This window comes from Stegodyphus dumicola, chromosome 8, assembly GCF_044657685.1.
Source record: "Stegodyphus dumicola isolate Sdum_Otavi_A_Nest chromosome 8, ASM4465768v1".
NCBI classification, from domain to species: domain Eukaryota; kingdom Metazoa; phylum Arthropoda; class Arachnida; order Araneae; family Eresidae; genus Stegodyphus; species Stegodyphus dumicola.
In genome coordinates, this window is record NC_140775.1 from 14,470,452 (window position 1) to 14,495,047 (window position 24,596).

Below are 24,596 nucleotides of genomic sequence, written 5' to 3' on the forward strand. Positions count from 1 at the left end.
GGTCGAGAGGTAAGTCACAGCTATTAAAATATTTCTGGCGAAGACTATTAAAACATGGACACTCAATTAAAATATGACGAACAGATAAACAAACATTACAGTTAAAACAAACAGGCTCATTTTCAGCTTTTAAAAGGTAGTTATGTGTCACTCTAGTGTGACCAATTCTGAGGCGAGTCAAAAGAACTTCCTCCTTACGATTTTTGGTTAATTCCCAGTGCTCAATTCTAGGTTTTACATGTCTTAATTTATTTTGAAGCTGAACATCCCAAAGTTGTTGCCATTTTTTTCGGATCTTTTGTTTCACAACACAACAAATGTCTGCAAAAGGGATGAGACGACTGGACAGTTCAACAGCACATTTTGCTGTGATATCTGCCAGCTCATTCCCTTTTATTCCCACATGCCCGGGAACCCAGCAGTACAGGATATCATACCCACGATTCATTAAGTTTATATGTATTTTGAGAATATCCACTATTACTGGATTTTGAGTATTAGGAAAAGCTTCTATTGATTTAAGAGCACTATACGAATCTGTATAAATTATAAACTTTTTGTAGCAGAGCCTTGAGATGTATAAAAGACTATAATATATCGCAGTTAATTCGGATGTTAAGACAGAGAAAGCATTGTGCAAGCGTCTGCCCTCCATGTGGTCTTTAATTACATATGCCATCCCCACATGATCTTTTGACTTGGACCCATCTGTATAAACTGGAAGATAACTGCTATATTTGTTCCTGTGCTCAGCGAAGAGTTGTCTGTATATAATCTCGTTAGTGCTTGCCTTCACATGATACTTAAAAACATCAAGAAGCTGAATCCGTGCATTTTCCCAAGGTGGGATTTCAAAATTCTGTACTGCTTGGGGGTGCATATCAGAGAGGGAAAGTTCCTCAATGACAGGGCGAACTCTTAAAAGAAATGTAGGAACACAAGATGGACGTGTTTCAAATAACGCGTTACTCACATCATCAAGTAAGCACAGCTTATTGGGATGTTCAGGTTGGGATAGTATATTAAAATATTGCAAAAGGGACAATTGTTCACGCCTCAGATAAAGTGATGGTACATTACAGTCAACATACAGGCTCTGGACAGGAGAAGTCCTGAAGGCTCCTGAACATATCCTCAAACCTTGATGGTGAACAGGATCCAGTTTTAACAAAACAGATGACCGAGCGGATCCATAAACAACTGAGCCATAGTCCAGTCTAGAGCGGATAAGCGCTCTGTAGCTTTTGTATTTGAAGATTACATTGAGGGCCGATGCCTGCACCATTCTTTCTCAGTCCTAACATCTGAACTAACTGCAATATATTACGATCTTTTGTACATCTCAAAGCTCTGCAACAAAAAGTTCATAGTTTATACAGACTCGTATAGTGCTGTTAAATCCTTGGAAGCTTTCCCCAACACGCAGAATCCTGTGGTAGTATATGTTCTCAAAATTCATAGAAATTTAACGATTCGAGGATATGAAGACCTGTACTGCTGGGTCCCGGGACATGCTGGAATAAAGGGAAATGAGCTTGCAGACATCGCAGCGAAATATGCTGTTGAACCGTCCACTCGCCTTATTCCTTTTAGAGACATCTGCTGTGTAATCAAGAGCAAGATGAGGAAAAAATGGCAGCAAATTTGGGATGTTCAGCATCACAACAAGTTGAGAAACGTCAAGCCTAGAATTGAACATTGGGATTTTGCTGGAAATTATAAGCAGGACGTTCTTTTGACTCGTGTCAGAATTGGTCACACTAGAGTCACACATAACTATCTTCTCAAAGCTGAAAATGAGCCTGTCTGTTCTAATTGTAATGTTTGTTTATCTGTTCGTCGTATTTTAATTGAGTGTCCATGTTTTAATAGTGTTCGCCAGAAATATTTTAATAGCTGTGACTTACTTCTCAACCGTTTAATCGGAAGAGAGGTCAATTGTAATTTATTTTATTATTTAAAAGAGATTGGCTTTTATTACCTAATGTAATTTATTTTTAAGATTGTGTCTTGAATTTTAATATGTGCTTTTAACTTGTGTTTATATGACTTCATCCTCTGGATTTGGTACATTTATCTACTTGTTTTTATTTATTGAATTTTAATGACATCAATTGTAATCATCCCATCTTGTGTTTGGCGGGTCATAATCATCTCTGGTTTTTGCGCCATAATCACTCACTCACTCACTCACTCACTCTATAATCAATGCTTGTAATCCTGCGTGCTTAGCTATACAGGAAACAAATCTGAAACAGGAACAACAAGCAAAACTTCGGAGGTTTCCTTTAGTCAGGAAGGGTAACCTTGCAGTTGAGCTTGCCATTGGGGATGTAGGCCTCCTCACCTCACTGGACTATCCATCAAATGCACTACCTTTGACGACATCCCTCCAAGTTTTCGCTACTCAAGCAATTCATACTGTCATCTTAGTCGTTTCCCTGTGTTTGCCCCTTCAGGGGCTCACTTTTGTGAGTACGGGTGTGGCAATCCTGAGGTATCCTAGCCCTTCAGGAGATCATCTTGGTGAGGCGGTCTGGTTTCCAGGCACACTCACATGTGATAATATCCATTGAAAACACGCGTTTCCTCGGAATAAGCCTAGCCAACTTGGAAATAGTAATTTGTCTTGTTCTGTTCATGATCGTTGGCCAATTTTTTAAATATTGGATGGAACTTCTTTTATCCAACAGGATCCAGATACTGTCTTCAGTACGGCTGAGAGCGCCACTTACAGCAATAAGTTCCGATTTGTAATAGTGCTTTCGGATGTGTTGCGAAAAATGCTTCTACCATCTCTACCCATAACCGATCAGTTTCCTTCTGTATTGATTACCAATGCCTGCTCAGGAATACATTAATGATTTCAAAAGCCAACTGCTCGAGTGATTCCGGATGGTGACTATGCTTGACATTGCCAGGAAACAGTTCCTCCTCGAAATCAACATGTCCAAATGATGTAACAGGGGTAACGCAACTAAAAGATATAGATGTCTCAACGTTAAAATCAATAAAACGACATTTCCACGCATAATTAGTCTCGATTTTCGCCTCAAAATGAACCACATCGTTAGGGCACCTATGTCTAAGACACGTGATGATTCTTGTAGCACTGAGCTGCACTCTCTGCAGTTCTTTTCAGTTAATAGAAAAAACTGAAAATCGTATTCGAGGACAGAACCAACTAAGGTAAAATAAGTATTCTAAGAGTGAAGATTCTCAGTTACCCGAATTTCTTGCAAAATGATGAAGTACTTCACTCCAAAGTATTTTACCCTATGAAACGGTCTAGATACTGTAAAATTCTCAGAATTTATTATATTTTTAGTTTCAGCATTGAGGGTCACTGATATATCAGCTTTTCCTTACGCTGCAACATATGAAATATTCTGTATATGTATTAAAGACGACAAGACAAACATGTTGTATTTGTTCGTGAGCAATAAACTTCGTTTTTAAAATATTTCTAGAGCCTGGAGAAGAAAATAAGATTGCTGATATAAAGGGAATGGCTAACGTAAGTAGGATTTCTTTTATTAATGTATAAGGATTTATCATATAGTAAACATATAAATTAATTTTAAATAAATAAAAAAAATCTGATGTGTACACCAAATGACTTCCTTGCACGGAATATTAAATTATGCGCATTTTTTCTTGCATTTCATTTAACTTATTAGATTGAATTAAACCTACTTCGCCGACAGCGCATAAACCACAATAGAATAAATGCCTTCTTTAAAATTCACTTTTTTTTTACCATAGCGACACTCTGGCGCTAGGTTTACTTAACAGTATTATATTTCGTTCATATTATAACTCAGAATGCACAAAATTTATATCATTTAAAGAATTATCTAATCGTTGCCACATGTTCTATTCAAATACTATAACAAAGCTAGAACGATGTTCTATTCAAATACTATAACAAAGCTAGAAAGATAAAAGAAATTAAACAAACAAAACGAAAAAGGAACAGTTTTTCACAGACGATTGAGTATTTCTCATTCAATTAATTCCGTTTTCACTTCGACACAAAGCAAAAATACATAAAAACTCAAAATATATGTATTAAAAATTACGAAGTAAATTTTAAATACTTATTTCCTCAAAAAAATTCCAGAAAGGATTAAGCATGATTTAATTCGCAATAATAAATGAAGGCGTTATTATTGTGTTGCAAAGCTTAGTCTCTCTAGATTGGCAACAGATCTACAATTCTGCTGTTTCAAATGTAAACAAATATGTCCGCCATGTTATTTAAAACTTAACCGCACTTAAACAGCTTTTAAATTGTTGATAATTATACAAATATTGCTTCCAGAATTACGAAAGGCATAAAAACTTTAACCGGAAGATAAAAACAACATAATTCAATCATTTTTTAAAGCAAAAAATGTACAATTTACGAACATATAAGAGTAGAGAGACTCAGATCACTGAGCCGGGTAACAGAGTGGATACATTTATAAATATATTTATATTCGTTTGGCGCTGCCGATTGAAACCAAAATACGAGGTGCACATCTACATGTTATAATAGTCTTATATACAAAATTTCAACGTTCTGAGGCTACTCGTTTTTGAGTTATGCGAGATACGTACGTACGCACGAACGTACATACGTTCTTACAGACGCCACGAAAAATTCTCTTCAGAATTCATTTTAAAGCAGTTTTTTAGTTTTTTTGGAGGAAACAAGTCTTTTATTCTGTCCGTATTCCGTATAGATATCAGGCAAAAACATCGTTAAATTGCATTCGAAAGCGGTCAAAGTGGATATTTTCGTTGAAAGATGCTGCCTGAAGCTTTTCGCGATTACAATACTTCCTTTTTACTTCGTACAAGGAAGTAAAAAAAAGGACGCGTAAACGTTAAGTCAGATTTTGGGCATTTACAGGACATAAAATTGAGGAAGTGAATTTGTTTCCAAAGGCTCGAGTTCTCACTATTTGCAAAATACATTTTTCATTCAACAAAAGAATTTCTTCTCTCTAAAAAAGAGTTAACTTTAAATAATACACAGATTTGAGATAAGTGCAGAGGCAATTGCAGATCGCTCTATCTAGGATTCAGGAATGGGCAAATAGGAATGGTTTTGTGTTATCAAAATAGAAGAAGACTCTTTACATGGATTTCTGCAGAAGGCGAGGTCTCCATCCTGAACCTGAGCTTTACCTTCAAGAGTGACTGATTCCAGTTGTATCTGAAGTAAAATTTTTAGGGGTGTTTTTTGATTGAAAGCTGACCTGCCTTTGATGTGTGCAGTACTTGAGGAAGAAGTATTTGCAGATATTAAATATTTTGAAAGTCCTGGTGGACGCCTCCTGGTGCACGGAACGTTGCAGTTTGCTCCATATCTACTGAGCACTTCTCTGCTCAAGATTGGACTATGGTGCAGTTGTCAATGGATCAACACGCTCTTCAGTTTTACCAAAACCAGATCCCATTCACCATCAGGCTCTACGGATATGTTCTGGGGCATTCAAGACGTCCCCATTCCAGAGCATTTATGTTGCTTGTTATGAACCATCACTCCATTTGAGGCTTGAACAGTTTTCTCTTTAATGTTATTTCAACATAATATCGCAAGCCCACAATCCATGTCCATCGTTAAAAAGAATATCCTCAATTCATACCTTAGGGTGAGGGAAGAAAACAAAATCGCAATCTCCACCGTTTGCGCGCGGTTTGGTCGTCGAAGAGTTAAAACGAGAGTACTCAGGAATTCTTGAGCAAAATTTCAGGTGTTAATGGGTGTTCAACAGAGCTAATTGATTGGATGGCTGCTTAAGAATCAGAAAAATTGATTGCCTGTGCAATCTTTTAATGAATAGCTTCTAATTGCTGCATAGCTGTACAGATGGCTGCTACTTCACTATCAAAGGATGTACACTGTATTCTGGAGAGGCGTAGAAAGAGAAAAGATTTGGAAACTCACCAGCCCCGACGTTAAAATGACAGTCAAACAGAGAAACCATCAGTAAAAATGTGAATGAGCTAGTGAATAGGTGGATATCTAATCCTAATGGTCTTCAAAGCGAGACATTTTAAAACGTCTTCTGGTTGTCAAGAGAGGTTGTATATTACCTGATATCTGAAGATTTTTCCTCACGTCCAAGACTTTTTGAATAAATTCATATTGGGTTTTTAAATTCCTAGGCTTGACTACGTAATTCATTCGCAGTATCATTTCATAGGGAACCAAGGTTCAAAAACATAACATCGATAGGTGTGGACTTCACAGCTCCTGTACTCAAGCAAAGAGCTTGGATTTGCATCACTTCAAATTTATTAACCACCGATTGTGGGGGTAGTGATGAGAGTTTCAAAACAATAATTTAATATTTTTTATTGATTGCAAATTGCAATTTTATTACTTTTCGTTTGGTATGTTCCAAACACTGTGTAATTCGTGCTTTTTTTAAATATTGCCGTTATGTATGTTTATTATATTATCTCAATAAATGAAATGTTGGAAATTAGATTTTATTTTTTATTAAATTTAAGTATATTCTGTTTTCTTCGCTCATTTTTTATGTGCTTGTAATAACAAAGAAATTCACAATAAATGGAAACAAAAAGTTTCATCGTATGCTATTTAACGAAGAGCTTACTCTAACATACTTAGTTTACTGTCGTATACTATATTATTTAAATTATTTCTCTACAGTAACAAAAAGAAAGTTATTGATTATAAAAAATGCATGAAATAATCATTATAATATACCACTATTCTAAAATGTAGAAACTAAAAATAAATAAATACATTAACATATGATCGAAAGAAATGGCGTTAAGAAACATCAGGATTACTAGTTAATACCCCAATTCATAATTTTGCACTTTTAATTGCTTACTATTTAGAAAACACAAATAATTTTTTATTAATTGGAAATTTTAATTCTGTTACCTGCCTCCTGCTATTTATACTTTCAAACACTGCTATTTATATTGTTTTTTCTTAAATAGTGCTGTCATGTATGTTGTTTGTTATGTTACTATTTCATTTTAGATATGAATATGGGAAGTTTTTCTTGGTTATTAGATTTAGGTATATTTTTGTATGAAATATTTAACTACTTTATACAGTTTTTCATTTCCATATCTTGGAGATATAGAAGTTATTGGTTATATTTTTTAACGAACGCGAATAAATTTATATTTGAGTTCAGGTAAAATACTGATTATGCTACCTTAAGAACCGCTTCCTAATTTATCATGACAGGGGCAATTTTCAATGTCTCTGAGATTTAACAGAAATAAATGTGATAATGCTGTTATAATCAGAAACGCTCTTTTTTTACCCACATTATATCTTTACTTTTATGTATGTCTGATTGAGTTTTATTTACTTAAAACCTACTATAAATTATATATATTTATAGTAACCACTTTCATAATTATTCTCGCTTACATACTAAAGGTTTCATACTGAAGGTACTTACATACTAAAGGTACTAAAGTTTAATAGTTTCCACCTTGCGCGCATGATATTTTAAAAAATGTTTAATGGTACATACATGAAATTTGATGGAATTCTTTATACGGGCACTATTTTTCTAACTGAACCAAAAGTCTGATGAATATTTTAGTATTAAAAATTTTATGCACGAAAACATTGGAGATTTTTTTAATAAAGTACATTTTATAAACTCAACTCTGAATAAAATAAAAATTGAACATTGGTTCACAACAGTTTCCAAATGTTATAAAAGCTATATATTAAATATGGAATTAAATTATGCAACAAAATGTTTTAAACTGTGCGCGCAAGGTGGAAACATGATGAAAAATATTGTCACAAAGCGGATTAAATTATAAAAATATTTGTTTTCTGATTACTGTTTGAGAAATCGGCTATGTTATGTTGTCAGCTGTAAAAGGTTGGAAGTAATTGCTTTTAAAATAAATAACTTATCCCAATTCTTGCAACAGTCACATATTCGAAGATCTTGTGGTGTTTAAGGTGTATGATTTCCCTTAAAGAATTAAACGATTCATCATTATTTTGCGTTTTGCCGCCAAGGCAACGTCTCAATAACGAAGGTTGTGACAAATTTATAAAAGTTGGTTTGATTGCCTCCATTACAGCAACTGGCACAGAATTAATTGTATTTGCACCATGTGGTTTCGTCTGTAGGACAAAATCGGCTATTTTATGATAGTAAATTGCCCAAATGGCTTTTTTCATATCACTAACAGATACATTATGTTCTCTAATTGCATTACCATAATAAGAAATTATTTCATTTACTCGTATTAACTTATCTGTAAGTCTCCCTTTCCCAAAAAGAGGTTTACCGTCATTTAATTTTACTTTTTCCCTTTCAAGTTTTAATATGCTCAACAGACTCAATTTTGTCTATATTTACTGAACCATATGGTTTGGCGTCACGTATACCTGCAAAAATTTTTGCGCCACCGTCACCAATATAAGAAGTGTATTTTAAACCTCTTTTTTTTTCCATGGAACGTGAAAAAATGTTTATCATTCCATTCACTTCTACTTCTCCCGAAGAACCAACATGATTTTTCAGACAGTCCTTATGTTCACTTAAGCCATTTCCTTGATATGATTCACAACCTTTGCAATATAAAGATAGTACTTCTGTATCGATTACTTTGTTGCTTTCTGACTCTATTACGGAACAGATTCCTGCCGCAGATGTATGTCCTCGAGTCGTCCATGTACCGTCTCCACTTACAGTTACATTTAAACGAAGAATTTGAAAGAATTGCTTCTCTTTGCGCAGCCTTTCTTCATTGATCTTTTGGCAGCCTGTGATGTCGTAGACAGAGTATGTTTTACATGCATATTATATGAACGATGTACAATTATAGGAAGGAGATCCATAACGCAGCAGAATTTCTGCATAGCACCTTTCCCTTGATCAAGAGTTCGCATTGCATGTGTAAATCTTCTTTTTAGCTCTGATATAATTTTTTCGGCACCCAACATATTAAGAGTTTCTGAAAGTTCTTTTACATGTACACTTTGAACATAGTAACTGAAATTTTGATCTTAAGGGGTATCGGAGCCCCCTATACCGTCAATGTTAAATTGGCCATTTTCGATGTACCTTTTCTTAAAATCTACTATAGTTTGTTTGAAATTTTTTGTGGAATTAAAGTAAACCTATGAGATTATACTGAAATGAGATTTTTGGTAAATTTTGAGTTTTAGAGTAATTCATATAATATTGTATTACATATAGTAAAATTGATGACTTTTTTCCACGGAAAAAGTTTTTTTTTTGAAGAATTTGTTTCTTAGTTTATCACAAAAAGCTCATTTCAACAAATATAATAAATAAGCCATAAAAAATTTACATACCTGTGAGCAGTAGTTCCTGTGGAAAAGTACATATAGTGTAAAAAAAATCACATTTGAAGAACAACGCATTTTTATGTAAAAATACTCATTTATCAAAACATTCCGTTCTGTACTCAAGGTTATCAACATTTTGTTTTATGTTATCTTCTGTCTTCTTTCTTTTTTTCTTTCTAACCTCTTTTTTTTTTTTTTTTTTTTTTTTTTTGCAAATTAAAGTATCTAGCTCTAAACAGACGCTCTTGATCGAGGCGTTTCATGGCGTTTATTGTATTGTCTTGTCTCCAGGTTCTATATTTCATTTTTTCAAAATTTGCAGTTTTGTGACATTTCCTCGTTTAAATGATGATATGGCATCATAAGTATCCAAAGAAAGAAGTTCTATGCGGACAAATGTTTTCTTCCGAACACGAGACCAAATCACATTGTTGACACTTTCATTTGGATTTTGTGTATTGCCATGCAAGCATTTCTTCAGTAGTTCCGGATTAGGTAAATCCCTAAAAATTGGTCCCATGATTTCAATAACAGCAACTGGCAGTTTGTTTTTATGCTGATAAGTCTGTCCAAGCAATTCTGCCTTTTTAAGCTGACACCATGTAGCTTCACCTCAAGGACAAAATCCATGTTGAGGGTTATCATCTGTTGACAGTTTGTGAAGAAAATTTGCCCAAATTGCTTGTCGCATATCCTGAACACTAGATAAATTTCTTCGTATAGCTAGACCATAGTATGTTTGTAAACGATCAATTTCAGCCTGTGTCAACCTCTTTTCACCACACAACGACTTTCCATCTGAAAGCTTTTGGCCTCTCATCTTCGTCTTCAGTCGTCGAAGACGCGTAACCATACGTTTCATTACATGACCAATACATTTTAATTTGGTCACATTGGTCACCATACACAATATTTTCGACTAGGGAATCGAAACCTTCCGAATTCCGCCCTCAGGGGCTCACTTTGAGTACGGGTGTGGCAATCCCGAGGTACCCTAGCCCTTCAGGGGATCATCTTCTTGGTGAGACGGGTGTCACGATCCTGGAGCCCCAGTGATCTTTCCTCTTTTCCGTCTTCTCTCCTCTTGGCTGGAACCTTTTCCCCTTCCCTTCTCCCTTGTGGTTTCCCTCTACGGAGTTTGGGGCTCGTCACGAGAGACTGGAACAGACCTTGTCTCTAGTTCTCGAGTGGCGAGAAAACTGCCCACGTGTTTGCCGTGCGTGGAGACCCGTGTCGCTGGAAAGGAGGGTCCTGGTAGTTGAGGGGCGAGGTACTGTCCCCAACACACTGCTTTGGCCTCTGCTTCAGCTAAACGGGAGGCACCTTAGTCGTCCTCACGGGTGTCAATCGGCTGGTCACTAGTCCTTGTGTCAGTGGCTTGGGGTCAAGCTCTCGGGAGTACCTTCTTTCGGGAAAGCCGACTGTGGGGCTTCAGTTTGCGTATAGGTCCGGCCAGCCCTAACACAGGAATCTGTGTTCCCTTGTTGGGCTCCGTGGTGGGCGGGGCCGTCGGACCCGAATCTTATCTCTTTCAAACATGGCTTCACTTTTTATATTAAAAAAAACTGATACAAACGAAACTAAACAAGAAATAGAAATTATAGACAAATCCATTAACAAAAAGATCCGTACCGATGCAAATGCAAATGCAAAGGAAACTACTGCAAATCCGCGCTTCCTAGTTGTCTCTAGCCCTTCTGGTGAACTGCAAAAGATGTCTCCTTTTCTAGTAAGCAAATACATTAAATCATGCATATGTGAGCCAAAGAACATTAAGCGTCTCCGTTCTGGAGACCTGCTTATAGATACCGTTTCGGCCACCCAGTCTGCTTCACTTTTGAGTCAAACCAATTTTGGACAAGTACCTATAACTGTGTCAGCACACAAAACACTTAACTACTGTAAAGGTGTGATCTCGGAAATCGACCTTATGCTTGTTTCAGAAGAAGAGTTGGTTTCTGAGTTGGCTGACCAAAAGGTTTGTGCTGCTAAGCGGATCAAGATGCGTAAGGAAGGTCAGTTGATCGACACAAAACACGTGATCCTGACCTTCAAATCGCCTGATCTGCCAAAGAATATAAAGGCTGGGTATCTGAAATACCCCGTAAGACCGTATATTCCCAACCCAATGCAATGCTTCCAATGCCAGCGGTTTGGTCACTCTAAAACATCCTGTCGTAGCCTGACGTGTGCTCGATGCTCGTCGGTTGGTCACGATAGTGAAAATTGCACTGCTGCTGCATTGTGTGTAAATTGCAAAGGCGATCATCCGGCATTTTCTCGTTCTTGTCCAAAATGGAAAACAGAAAAGGAAGTACAGACGACAAAAGTCACTAGAAACATCTCCTACGCAGAAGCCAGAAAGCTGGTTCAAAGCACACAGCTTCAACCAAATAGATCATATGCTAGTGCCATTAAAGCAACAAGGACCGTTGCAACTCAAACATTGATAAATGCACAGATTCCTCCAAACAAAACCCAGAAGCATGCAAGCCAGAAAAAGGAAACTCCGACTCATGTAGTACAAAAACAAGAAATAGCAATCCAGAGCAAATCCAAAAATGAGCCTTCAAAAATAGAAACAAAAAACAGAAGCAATAGTAATAGTTCATTTGAGGATATGACATCCTCTTCTACTTCCATAGTATCGGAATCTAAAGATTCCGATACTATGGAAGTAGAAGAGGGGCTAGAACTTCCCGAGCATCTACTTCCACGAAAAACAAAAAAGCAGCACAGAAAAAACAAACATGAATTATAATGGCTACCCTGATCTCTTGGAACTGTCGCGGATTCCACCAAAATTTTCTCGACATCAAAAGTATAGTCAAAGTTCATCACCCTGTGTGCTTGGCAGTACAGGAGACAAATCTGAAACCAGATCAACCAGCAAAACTTCGGAGGTTCTCTTTCGTCAGGAAGGATAACATTGCAGGTGAGCGTGCCAGTGGAGGTGTAGGTCTCCTCTCCTCACTGGATTATCCCTCAAATGTACTTCCTTTGACGACATCGCTTCAAGTTGTCGCTACTCAAATAAATTTTGATATTATTGTTTCATTTGTTTCTTTGTATTTGCCTCCAAATGAGCACATTTATCAGCAAGATTTAAATAATCTAATAGAGCAGCTGCCTGAGCCTTTTATCATAATAGAAGATTTTAACGGCCATAGTCCACTCTGGGGAAGTAAAGATACAAATTGCCGAGGAAGACAAATAGAGCAGATGATCGAAGATCATAGCCTTTGTCTCCTAAATAATGGGCAAGATACGTACTTCCATGAGCCTTCAAGGACATTCCACGCTCTCGATCTTGCCATCTGTTCACCATCTCTGTTGCCATTTTGCACTTTTAGTGTCGGAAATGACCTGCACAACAGCGATCATTATCCTATTTTTGTGTCTCTTGCGCGAAGAGGAGCAAACCCCGTGTCCAGAGTCCCTCGTTTTATCCTGGACAGGGCAGACTGGGAACTCTTCTCTTCCGTTGCAGAGCTGACAGAGGAAATGGTAGAAGGTGTGCATATCGATGACGCTGTTGAAGCTGTTACTAATACTATTATTCAGGCAGCTATGTTTTCGATTCCTAGAACATCAGGAAAAATACTAAAATATTCGAAACCGTGGTGGAATCGCGACTGTCATGAAGCACTGAAAAAACAGAAAAATGCATGGGGTATTTTTCGTAGATATCCTATTCTGCGAAACCTTATAGCTTTTAAAAGAGCCAAAGCAAATGCACGGAAAGTAAGAAGGCAGAGCCAGAGGGATTCCTGGATTTCATATGTGTCCTCAATAACATCCTCTACGCCTAGTAAGCGGGTTTGGGAAAGAGTTCGAAAAGCATGCGGAATGTATAAAGACCACTTTATTTCCTTTCTGGAAAAAGATGGCCGAGTGATTAGCTCCATAGAAGAAATTGCAAATACAATTGGTGAGACATTTGCTGCGGTTTCTTCCAGCCGAAATTACTCACCTGCATTTCTTTCTATCAAGCAACACTCTGAGAAAAATCCCATCGCTTTCAACTCTTCCAACTTTGAGCCGTACAATAGACTTTACTATGGTTGAATTAAAGAGAGCTTTGTTGCAGACACATAGGTCTTGTCCGGGTCTGGATGGCGTGTATTATGAAATGCTAAAGCATCTGTCCTATAAGTCACTGAGTGCCCTTCTCACACTTTACAATAGAGTGTGGAAGGAGCGTACATTTCCGAGTGCATGGAGGAGAGCTGTTGTCATTCCTATTGCGAAGCCAGGGAAAGACCCGAGGAATCCCTCGAACTATCGGCCAATTGCCCTTACCAGCTGTGTTTGCAAACTGTTTGAAAAGATGGTAAACAGCCGCCTAGTCTACTTCTTGGAAAGGAATAATATTATATCGCCTTATCAAAGCGGTTTTCGAAAGGGAAGAACAACCGTAGATAACATGCTCCTCTTAGAGACATCCATTCGAAAAGCTTTTGTAAGAAGAAATCACCTTGTCTCAATTTTCTTCGACATTGAAAAAGCTTATGATAAAGCATGGAGATAGGGTATACTTCGTGATCTTCACGAGAGTGGCTTGCGCGGCAACCTACCAATTTTCATTCAGAATTTCCTGAACGCTAGAACTTTTCAAGTAAGGATTGGCTCTGCTTTTTCGGATGTTTTTCAACAGGAAGAGGGTGTGCCTCAAGGCTGTGTGCTCAGTGTAACCCTGTTTACTTTAAAAATAAATTCTGTACTAAAAGAACTTCCTCCCACCATCTTGGGATCACTATATGTAGATGATTTACAGATTAGCTGTCGAGGAGCAGACATGAGATACATAGAGAGGCAATTGCAGATGGCTCTGAATAAGATCCAAGAATGGTCAGACAAACAGGGATTTACTTTTTCGAAACAGAAAACTGTGTGCGTACACTTTTGTAGGAAGCGAGGTCTCCATCCTGAACCTGAGTTATATCTAAATGGTACAATTATTCCAGTTGCGCCCGAAGTGAAATTTTTAGGAGTGACGTTCGACCGAAAATTGACCTTCCTTTCTCATGTTTTAAACCTGAGAAAGAAGTGTCTAAAAACACTAAATATTTTAAAAGTGTTGGCGAACACCTCCTGGGGTGCAGAGCGTTGCTCTATGCTTCGCATTTACAGAGCGCTTATCCGCTCTAGACTGGACTATGGCTCAGTTGTTTATGGATCCGCTCGGTCATCTGTTTTGTTAAAACTGGATCCTGTTCACCATCAAGGTCTGCGGATTTGTTCAGGAGCTTTCAGGACTTCTCCTGTACAGAGCCTATATGTTGACTCTAACGAACCATCATTTTATCTGAGGCGTGAGCAATTGTCCCTTTTGCAATATTTTAATATTCTATCCCAACCTGAACATCCCAATAAGCTGTGCTTACTCGATAATGAGTGTAACACATTATATGAAACACGTCCATCCTGTGTTCCTACTTTTCCTTTAAGAGTTCGCCCTGTCATTGAGGAACTTTCCCTCTCTGATATGTGCCCTCAAGCAGTACAGAATTTTGAAATTCCACCTTGGGAAAATGCACGTATCCAGCTTCTCGATATTTTCAAACATCACGTAAAGGCGAGCACTAACGATATCGTTTACAGACAACTCTTCGCTGAGCACAGGCACAAATATAGCAGTTATCATCCGATATACACAGATGGATGAAAGTCAAATGATCATGTCGGGATGGCTTTTGTATTTCAAGATTACATTGAGGGCCGATGCCTGCACCATGCTTTCTCAGTCCTAACATCTGAACTAACTGCAGTATATTACGGTCTTTTGTACATCTCAAAGCTCTGCCAGAAGAAGTTCATAGTTTATACAGACTCGTATAGTGCTCTTAAATCCTTGGAAGCTTTCCCCAACACGCAGAATCCTGTCGTAGTGGATGTTCTCAAAATTCATAGAAATTTAACAATTGGAGGATATGAAGTTCTGTACTGCTGGGTCCCTGGACATGCAGGAATAAAGGGAAATGAGCTTGCAGACATCGCAGCCAAATATGCTGTTGAACCGTCCACTCGCCGTATTCCTCTTAGAGACATCTGCTGTGTAATCAAGGGGAAGATGCGGAAAAAATGGCAGCAAATTTGGGATCGTCAGCATCACAACAAGTTGAGAAACGTCAAGCCTAGAATTGAACATTGGGATTTTGCTGGAAATCGTAAGGAGGACGTTCTTTTGCCTCGCCTCAGAATAGGTCACACTAGAGTCACACATAACTATCTGCTCAAAGCTGAAAATGAGCCTGTTTGTTTTAATTGTAATGTTTGTTTATCTGTTCGTCATATTTTAATTGAGTGTCCATGTTTTAATAGTCTTCGCCAGAAATATTTTAATAGCTGTGACTTACCTCTCGACCGTTTAATCGGAAGAGAGGTCAATTGTAATTTATTTTATTATTTGAAAGAAACTGGCTTTTATCACCTAATGTAATTTGTTTTAAAGATTGTATCTTGAATTTTAAATGTGTGGTTTTAACTTGTGTTTATATGACTTCATCCTCTGGATTTGATACATTTGTCTACTTGTTTTTATTTATTGTATTTTAATTTCATCAATTGTACTCACCCCATCATGTGTTTGGCGCGCTATAATCATGTTTGGTTTTGCGCCATAATCTCTCACTCACTCACTCACCCTTAACTTGTGTTAATATGACTTCATCCTCTTGATTTGATACATTTTCCTACTTGTTTTTATTTATTGAATTTTAATGTCATCAATTGTAATCATCCCATCTTGTGTTTGGCGCGGTATAATCATTTTTGGTTTTTGCGCCATAATCACTCACTCACTCACTCACCCTTCCGAATTCCCATCACCTAAATACTGTATGTATCGCACATTATATTTTGATACGGAGCGGGTATTTTATGTCGAAAAATGTTTACGACACATGCGCACACCAACCGTCTTTCGCCAAGAACCTGACACTGCAATTCGCCAACCTGATGACTTACCCGAAGGTAAAAATGCAACCCTTAACCTTTCCATCACGTAAACAAGTCCTAGGGGTCAATCGCACAAAAGAAGTTTGTTCTAGAAAATTCTGAAGGACAAACAGCACCATGACAAAGCGAAATTCGTCCTTTTTTTAAACCCTTCACAGAGAAGCAAAATTTTGAGAAAATTCAAAAATAAATGAAAATAATAAGTATTTGTTGAAGCATCTGCCTTTCCCCAATATTAAGAATTACAAACCCGAATTAATCACAAAAATAAAAACTCAATTTTATAATTCAGAATTAAACTAAACATTAAGATTTTCAACAAAGAAAATAATTAATCCAGTTCTTTATAACAGATCAATTAATTATCTACACAACAAAAGCACTAGAAGCATTTCTTAGTTGAGTATTTTGAGAAGCAGTAATTTCGTAAATCATGTTACGTTCATTTACAAATTTCGTGATTTTGTACCGTGATTCAATTATTTTCTCACTATAATTTTCAGCACTTTCAATTTCTTTATCGAAATCGGCAGCGGTATAAAGATCTTGAATATCTAAATTTAATTTCTCTAAAATTTCATATTTCTCATTCAACTGATCTTTGCAAATATTCAAAAGATCAAACTTTTCATCTAATGCTATTGATTCGTTTTCAAGAATGGTATGTATTTTATTACATAATTTCGTTGTCTGGGTTCTCATCCCAGTACGTCGTTTAATTAGAGTATCAATTTCAGACGTCATTTTAAGTTAACTTTTTAACTTAATATCAATCAATAAATTATCATTGAAATGATAAAACAGCTTACCTTGAATCGAAGCAATCCAATCCTGTCGCGGACGCCAGTAAAGTATGAAGGTGATTAAGGTATGCTCATCATTAATCTTGTTCAGATAAAAATATATAGAGACTTTCAAATAAAACTAACTTACGTTTTATTAACAAATTTAACAAATTAATCATTATTATTACCGAGGATTTAATCTCGGTTCAAATCAAAACTATCCGGACATAGTGCCGGAGATCGCTTCAAACTCTTATGTAATCTGCTAAGCCCCGTTCACAAGAGCAGATTCGACCGGTAGCGAAAACCGGTTCTTCCAATGTGTCCCGTTCACATGGGGCAAGCATTAACTGCCTCGCCGAATTGGTAGAACTTGGTTGAATGTTCCTTACCTCTCGGGAGCAGGGCAAATGGGGAGATTTCCCGTACGATACTGTGCGCTTCACTTAATTTTAGTTACTGCTCGCTGGACTGTCAGCGAAACAATCGCGCTGATAGATGTTTGGGGATGTGATAGCATCACCTCAAAAATTAGATTGAACTGTACAAGATACGAAAATTATAGACAAATACAGACAAGGTTATCTGATGCTAGGTATTCCAGAAATGTCGTTCAAATTAAAACTAAAGTTAAGACATGTATCGGCTTTAACAAGACAAGGGATTCGGTACCTTTTGAATGATTTTTTTTTAATTAAGCATTTTCATCTACTTTTTATGAATATTATTAAATGGTTTTGTGAGACAAAATAATTTTAAGCTGAAAAAAAGTTTTTGCTAGTAATTTTTTTTTAAATTTAAATTTTTGAAGAAAACTTTTACAATTAAAATGTCTTTCTTCTCCTACAATTTTCAATGTCTCCCCCCAGTTTTTTATTGTATTTATTAGAGTGTTCTTAATAACTTCAAGGAATGATTTTGCAATTAATGGATTAGTTTCTGAGAAAAAAATAAAAATACACTTTTATCTAAAATCTTTAAAGCAAATATGATCTCAGTGTTGTTTTCATTTCAAATAATTTTTTCTTTCAGTATTTTGCAAAACCCATCCTTGTTTCTATAAAGTATATAATTTCAATAAGCAGTAAAAATAATAAAAAAATTGAGTCCATACCTGTATATGTTTTAGGACTTTAAGTAAAAGGATTTATTGAAAAAAATGCAAAAGGTTTCTCAGTTTGCATTTGCAGTTTAAAGAGTACAAACTGTCTAAATAGACATTTAATCATTTCAAATCTTTAAAATTTTATTCCTGAATTTCAGTACACACATATGTATATAAATCAAACCTAGTGCTATTTGTTCAATTAGTAAATATAAACATAAATTACAAACCTTTTTTTTTAAACTTATGTGCCCAGAAAAATTGCAAAAACTCATAAAACGCAAGCAGAATTTTTCTTTACCTGTTTTTGTTTTGTAAAACACGTTCAAAACAATTTTAATGCATTAATTAATTATAATATTGTTGCGTGTGTACAGGTTTGTACTAAATTGTTAATAATTCGTAAATGATTGTCATTGCACTCAAATCCGATCATAGCTTAATTAAATTTATTTTATCAACATAAACACTTCAAAGTTCTGGAATTTTCCACAGAAATACTCGTACAAGTCCCCTCAGGGGGCTCACTCTTGTGAGTGCGGGTGTGGCAATCCCGAGGTACCCTAGCCCTTCAGGGGATCATCTTGATGAGACGGGTGTCACGATCCTGGAGCCCCAGTGATCTATCCTCTTTCCCATCTCCTCTCCTCTTGGCTGATTCTTTTTTCCTTCCCTTCTCCCTTATGGTTACTTTCTACGGAGTTTGGGGCTCGTCACGAGAGACTGGAACAGACCTTGTTTCTTGTTTTCGAGTGGCGAGAAAACTGCCCACGTGTTTGCCGTGCGTGGAGACCCGTGTCGCTGGAAAGGAGGGTCCTGGTAGTTGAGGGGCGAGGTACTGTCCCCAACACACTGCTTTGGCCTCTGCTTCAGCGAAACGGGAGGCACCTTAGTCGTCCTCACGGGTGTCAATCGGCTGGTCACTAGTCCTTGTGTCAGTGGCTTGGGGTCAAGCTCTCGGGAGTACCTGCTTTCGGGAAAGCCGAATGTGGGGCTTCAGTTTGCGTATAGGTCCGGCTAGCCCTAACACAGGAATCTGTGTTCCCTTGTTGGGCTCCGTGGTGGGCGGGGCCGTCGGAGCCGAATTTTTTCTCTTTCAATCATGGCTTCTTTATTTATTCTTAAAAAAACCGAATCGAAAGAAACCAACCAAGATATCGAAATTGTCGACAAATCTCTTAACAAGAAGATCCGAACTGAAGCAAATGACAAAGATATTGAAATGGTAGACAAAACGATTAGCAAGAAGGTCCGTACCAATGCAAATGCCAACGAAGCTACTGAAAATCCTCGCTTCCTTGTTGTCTCTAGTCCTTCTGGTGAACTGCAAAAGATGTCTCCTTTTCTCGTAAGCAAATACATTCAATCATGCATAGGTGAGCCAAAGAACATAAAGCGGCTCCGTTCTGGAGACCTGCTTATTGACACCAAATCGGCCACCCAGTCTGCTTCTCTTTCTCGACAAACCAAACTTAGAGAAATATGTATAACTGTGTCAGCGCACAAAACACTTAATTCTTGTAGAGGTGTGATCTCGGAGATCGACCTTCTGTGTGTTTCAGAAGAAGAACGTCTCCGAGTTAGCTGACCAAAATGTCTGTGGTGCTAGGCGGATCAAGATGCGAAAAGAAGGTAAGTTGATTGACACGAAACCCGTGATCCTTAACTTCAACACGGATGTTCTGCCTAAGAATATTAAGGCCGGATACTTAAAAAATTGTCCTGTAAGACCTTATATTCCTAACCCTATGCGATGTTTCCAATGCCAGCGTTTCGGCCATTCTAAGATGTCTTGTCGTGGCAGCCTCACATGCGCCCAATGCTCACAGATTAGCCACGATTCTGAAAATTGTACCGCTGCGCCTTCGTGTATAAATTGCAAAGGTCAGCACCCAGCATTTTCACGCCTGTGCCCAAAATGGAAATCCGAAAATAGGTGCAGACTGCGAAAGTTACCAGGAACATCTCGTATGCTGAAGCCAGAAAACTAGTTCAAACCACACAGTTCCAACAAAACAAATCAAATGCCAGTGGCGTTAAAACAACACGTAGCATTGCCACCCAAAACATCAATAGGCATGCAGACTGTACCAAATAAAGCCCAACCGAACACATCCAACAAGAAAACGAAAAAGTCAACTCATTTAATACAAAATAAAGAAACAGTCATTCAAAGTAAACCCAAAACTGCCACTAAAAAGTATCAAATAAAAATAGAAGTTCCAGCAATAGCTCTTTTGATGAAATGATTTCTGAATCTGCGGATTCAGACACTATGGAAGTAGAGGAGGGTCTAGAATTTCCCAGGCATCTCCTTCCACGAAAAACCAAACAAGAGAACAGAAACAACAAAAACCAGTCATAATGGCCACCCTCGTCTCATGGAACTGTCGCGGTTTCCACCGAAATTTGCTCGACATCAAAGCCATAATTAATGCTTATCATCCTGTATGCTTCGCAATACAGGAAACAAATCTAAAACCAGAACAACAGGCAGAACTTCGGAGGTTTTCCTTCGTCAGGAAAGATAACCTTGCAGGTGAGCGTGCCAGTGGAGGTGTAGGTCTCCTCACCTCACTGGATTATCCCTCAAATGTTCTTTCTTTGACGACATCCCTCCAAGTTGTCGCTACTCAAACAAATTTAGATATTGTTACAGTCGTTTCTCTGTATTTGCCTCCAAATCAGCATATTGATCAGCAAGATTTAAATGGTCTTTTAGAGCAACTGCCTAAGTCTTTCATCATAATAGGAGATTTTAACGGTCATAGTCCGCTCTGGGGTAGTAAATATACAAATTGCCGAGGAAGACAAATTGAGCAGATGATCGAAGATCATAGCCTTTGATTCCTAAATAATGGGCAGGATACGTACTTCCATGAGCCTTTAAGGACATTCCACGCTCTCCATCTTGCCATCTGTTCACCGTCTCTGTTGCCATTTTTCACTTTTAGTGTCGGAAATGACCTGTACAACAGCGATCTCTTGCACGAAGAGGAGCAAACCTCATGTCGAGACTCGTGTCGAACCCCGTGTCGAGAGTCCCTCGGTTTTTCCTGGACAGGGCAGACTGGGAACTCTTCTCTTCCTCCGCAGAGTTCACAGAGGAAATGGTAGATGTGCATATCGATGACGCTGTGGAAGCTTTTACTAATACTATTATTCAGGCAGCTATGCTTTCGATACCTAGAACATCAGGAAAAATACTAAAATATTCGAAACCGTGGTGGAATCGCGACTGTCATGAAGCACTGAAAAAACAGAAAAAAGCATGGGGTATTTTTCGTAGATATCCGACTCTGCGAAACCTCATAGCCTTTAAAAGAGCCAAAGCAAATGCACGAAAAGTAAGAAGGCAGAGCCAAAGAAATTCCTGGATTTCATATGTGTCGTCAATAACATCCTCTACGCCTAGTAAGCGGGTTTGGGAAAGAGTTCGAAAAGCATGCGTAATATATAAAGACCACTCACTTTCCTGTTTGGGAAAAGATGGCCGAGTGATTAGCTCCATAGAAGAAATTGCAAATACTATTCGTGAGACATTTGCTGCCGTTTCTTCCAGCAGAAACTATTCACCTGCATTTCTCTCTATCAAGCAGCACTCTGAAATAAATCCCATCGCATTCAACTCTACCAAATCTGAGCCTTACAATAGAGCATTTACAATGCTGGAATTAAAGAGAGCTTTATTGCAGACACATAAATCTTCCCCGGGTTTTGATGGCATAAATTACGAAATGCTAAAGCATCTGTCCTATAAGTCACTGACTGCCCTTCTCACTCTTTACAATAGAGTGTGGAAGGAGCGTAATTTTCCCAGTGCATGGAGGAGAGCTGTTGTCATTCCCATTGCTAAGCCAGGGAAGGATCCAAGGAATCCTGCCAACTATCGGCCAAATGCACTTACCAGTTGCGTATGCAAACTGTTTGAAAAGATGGTAAACAGCCGCCTAGTCTACTTCTTGGAAAAGAATAATATTATATCGCCTTATCAATGTGGTTTTCGAAAAGGAAGAACAACCGTAGATAACATGCTCCTCTTAGAGACATCCATTCGAAAAGCTTTTGTAAGAAGAAATCACCTTGTCTCAATTTTCTTCGATATAGAGAAAGCTTATGATAAGGCATGGAGATACGGTATACTTCGCGATCTTCACGAGAGTGGCTTGCGTGGCAACCTACCAATTTTCATTCAGAATTCCCTGAACGCTAGAACTTTTCAAGTAAGGATTGGCTCTGTTTTTTCGGATGTTTTTCAACAGGAAGAGGGTGTGCCTCAAGGCTGTGTTCTTAGTGTAACGCATTTCAGTTTAAAAATAAATTCTGTATTAAAAGAACTTCCTCCCACCATCTTGGGATCACTATATGTAGATGATTTACAGATTAGCTGTCGAGGAGCAAACATGATATACATAGAGAGGCAATTGCAGATGGCTCTGAATAAGATCCAAGAATGGTCAGACAAACAGGGATTTACTTTTTCGAAACAGAAAACTGTGTGCGTGCACTTTTGTAGGAAGCGAGGTCTCCATCCTGAACCTGAGTTATATCTAAATGGTACAATTATTCCAGTTGCACGCGAAGTAAAATTTTTAGGAGTGACGTTCGACCAGAAATTGACTTTCCTTTCTCATGTTTTAAACCTGAGAAAGAAGTGTTTAAAAACATTAAATATTTTAAAAGTGTTGGCAAACACCTCCTGGGGTGCAGAACGTTCCACTAGGCTTCGCATTTACATAGCCGTTGTTCGCTCTAGACTGGACTATGGCTCAGTTGTTTATGGATCCGCTCGGTCATCAGTTTTGTTAAAACTCGATCCTGTTCTCCATCAAGCTCTGCAGATTTGTTCAGGAGCTTTCAGGACTTGTCCTGTCCAGAGCCTGTATGTTGACTCTAACGAACCATTACTTTATCTGAGGCGTGAGCAATTGTTCCTTTTGCAATATTTTAATATCCTTTCACAACCTGAACATCCCAATAAACTGTGCTTACTTGATAATGTATGTAACTCTTTATTTGAAATACGTCCATCCTGTGTTCCTACCTTTCCTTTAAGACTTCGCCCTGTCATTGAGAAACTTTTCCTCTTTGATATGCATCCCCAAGCAGTACAGAATTTTGAAATTCCACCCTGGGAAAATTCACGGATTCATCTTCTTGATGTTTTCAAACATCACGTAAAGGCGAGCACTAACGAGATCGTTTACAGACAAATCTTCGCTGAGCACTGGAGCAGATATAGCAGTTATTATCCGATATACGTAGATGGATCAAAGTCAAATGATCATGTCGGGATGGCTTTTGTATTTGAAGATTACATTGAGGGCAGATACCTGCACCATGCTTGCTCAGTCCTAACATCTGAACTAACTGCAATATATTATGGTCTTTAGTACATCTCAAAGCTCTGCCACAAATAGTTCATAGTTTTTACAGACTCGTATAGTGCTCTTAAATCCTTGGAAGCTTTTCCCAACACTCAGAATCCTCTGGTAGTGGATGTTCTGAAAATTCATAGAAATTTAACGATTCGAGGATATGAAGTCCTGTACTGCTGGGTTCCTGGACATGCTGGAATAAAGGGAAATGAGCTTGCAGACATCGCAGCGAAATATGCTGTTGAACCGTCTACTCGCCTTATCCCTTTTAGAGACATCTACTGTGTCATCAAGGGGAAGATACGGAAAAAATGGCAGCAAATTTGGGATGTTCAGCATCACAACAAGTTGTGAAACGTCAAGCCTGGAATTGAGCATTGGGATTTTGCTGGAAATCGTAAGGAGGACGTTCTTTTGACTCGCTTAAGAATTGGTCACACTAGAGTGACACATAACTATCTTCTCAAAGCTGAAAATGAGCCTGTTTGTTTTAGTTGTAATGTTTGTTTATCTGTTCGTCATATTTTAATTGAGTGTTCATGTTTTAATTGTCTTCGCCAGAAATATTTTAATGACTGTGACTTACCTCTGGACCGTTTAATCGGAAGAGAGGTCAATTGTAATATATTTTATTATTTAAAAGAGACTGGCTTTTATTACCAAATGTAATTTCTTTTGATTACTGAGTCTTGAATTTTAATGTGTGCTTTTAACTTGGGTTTATATGACTTCATCCTCTGGATCTGGTACATTTGTCTACTTGTTTTTATTTATTGAATTTTAATGTCATCAATTGTAATCATCCCATCTTGTGTTTGGCGCGTTATAATCATCTTTGGTTTTTGCGCCATAATCACTCACTCACTCTTCCAGACAGGTACTGTAGTTCTTTGGGAGCTCTCGAGGGTAGCAAGCTGAAGGTTAGAGTATAAAGGCTCACAGTCAGATATGAAAGAGGAGGTGCGGTTTGACAGTTTAGCAAGTTTAGAGACTACTTCAGAGCAGTCAAGAATCTTTTTCTTGACAGTATGAGGAGG

General features: G+C 37.8%; 1 long non-coding RNA gene across 1 annotated transcript in view; it reads left to right on the plus strand.

Annotated features, from left to right (window-relative positions):
* The window catches only part of LOC146995672 (uncharacterized), a 104,012-nt gene that overhangs the window by 52,053 nt on the left and 27,363 nt on the right, over positions 1 to 24,596 (plus strand). The window contains exon 3 of the long non-coding RNA XR_015042831.1: positions 3,471 to 3,517. This is a non-coding gene — a long non-coding RNA (uncharacterized LOC146995672). The remainder of the gene's footprint in view (positions 1 to 3,470; positions 3,518 to 24,596) is intronic.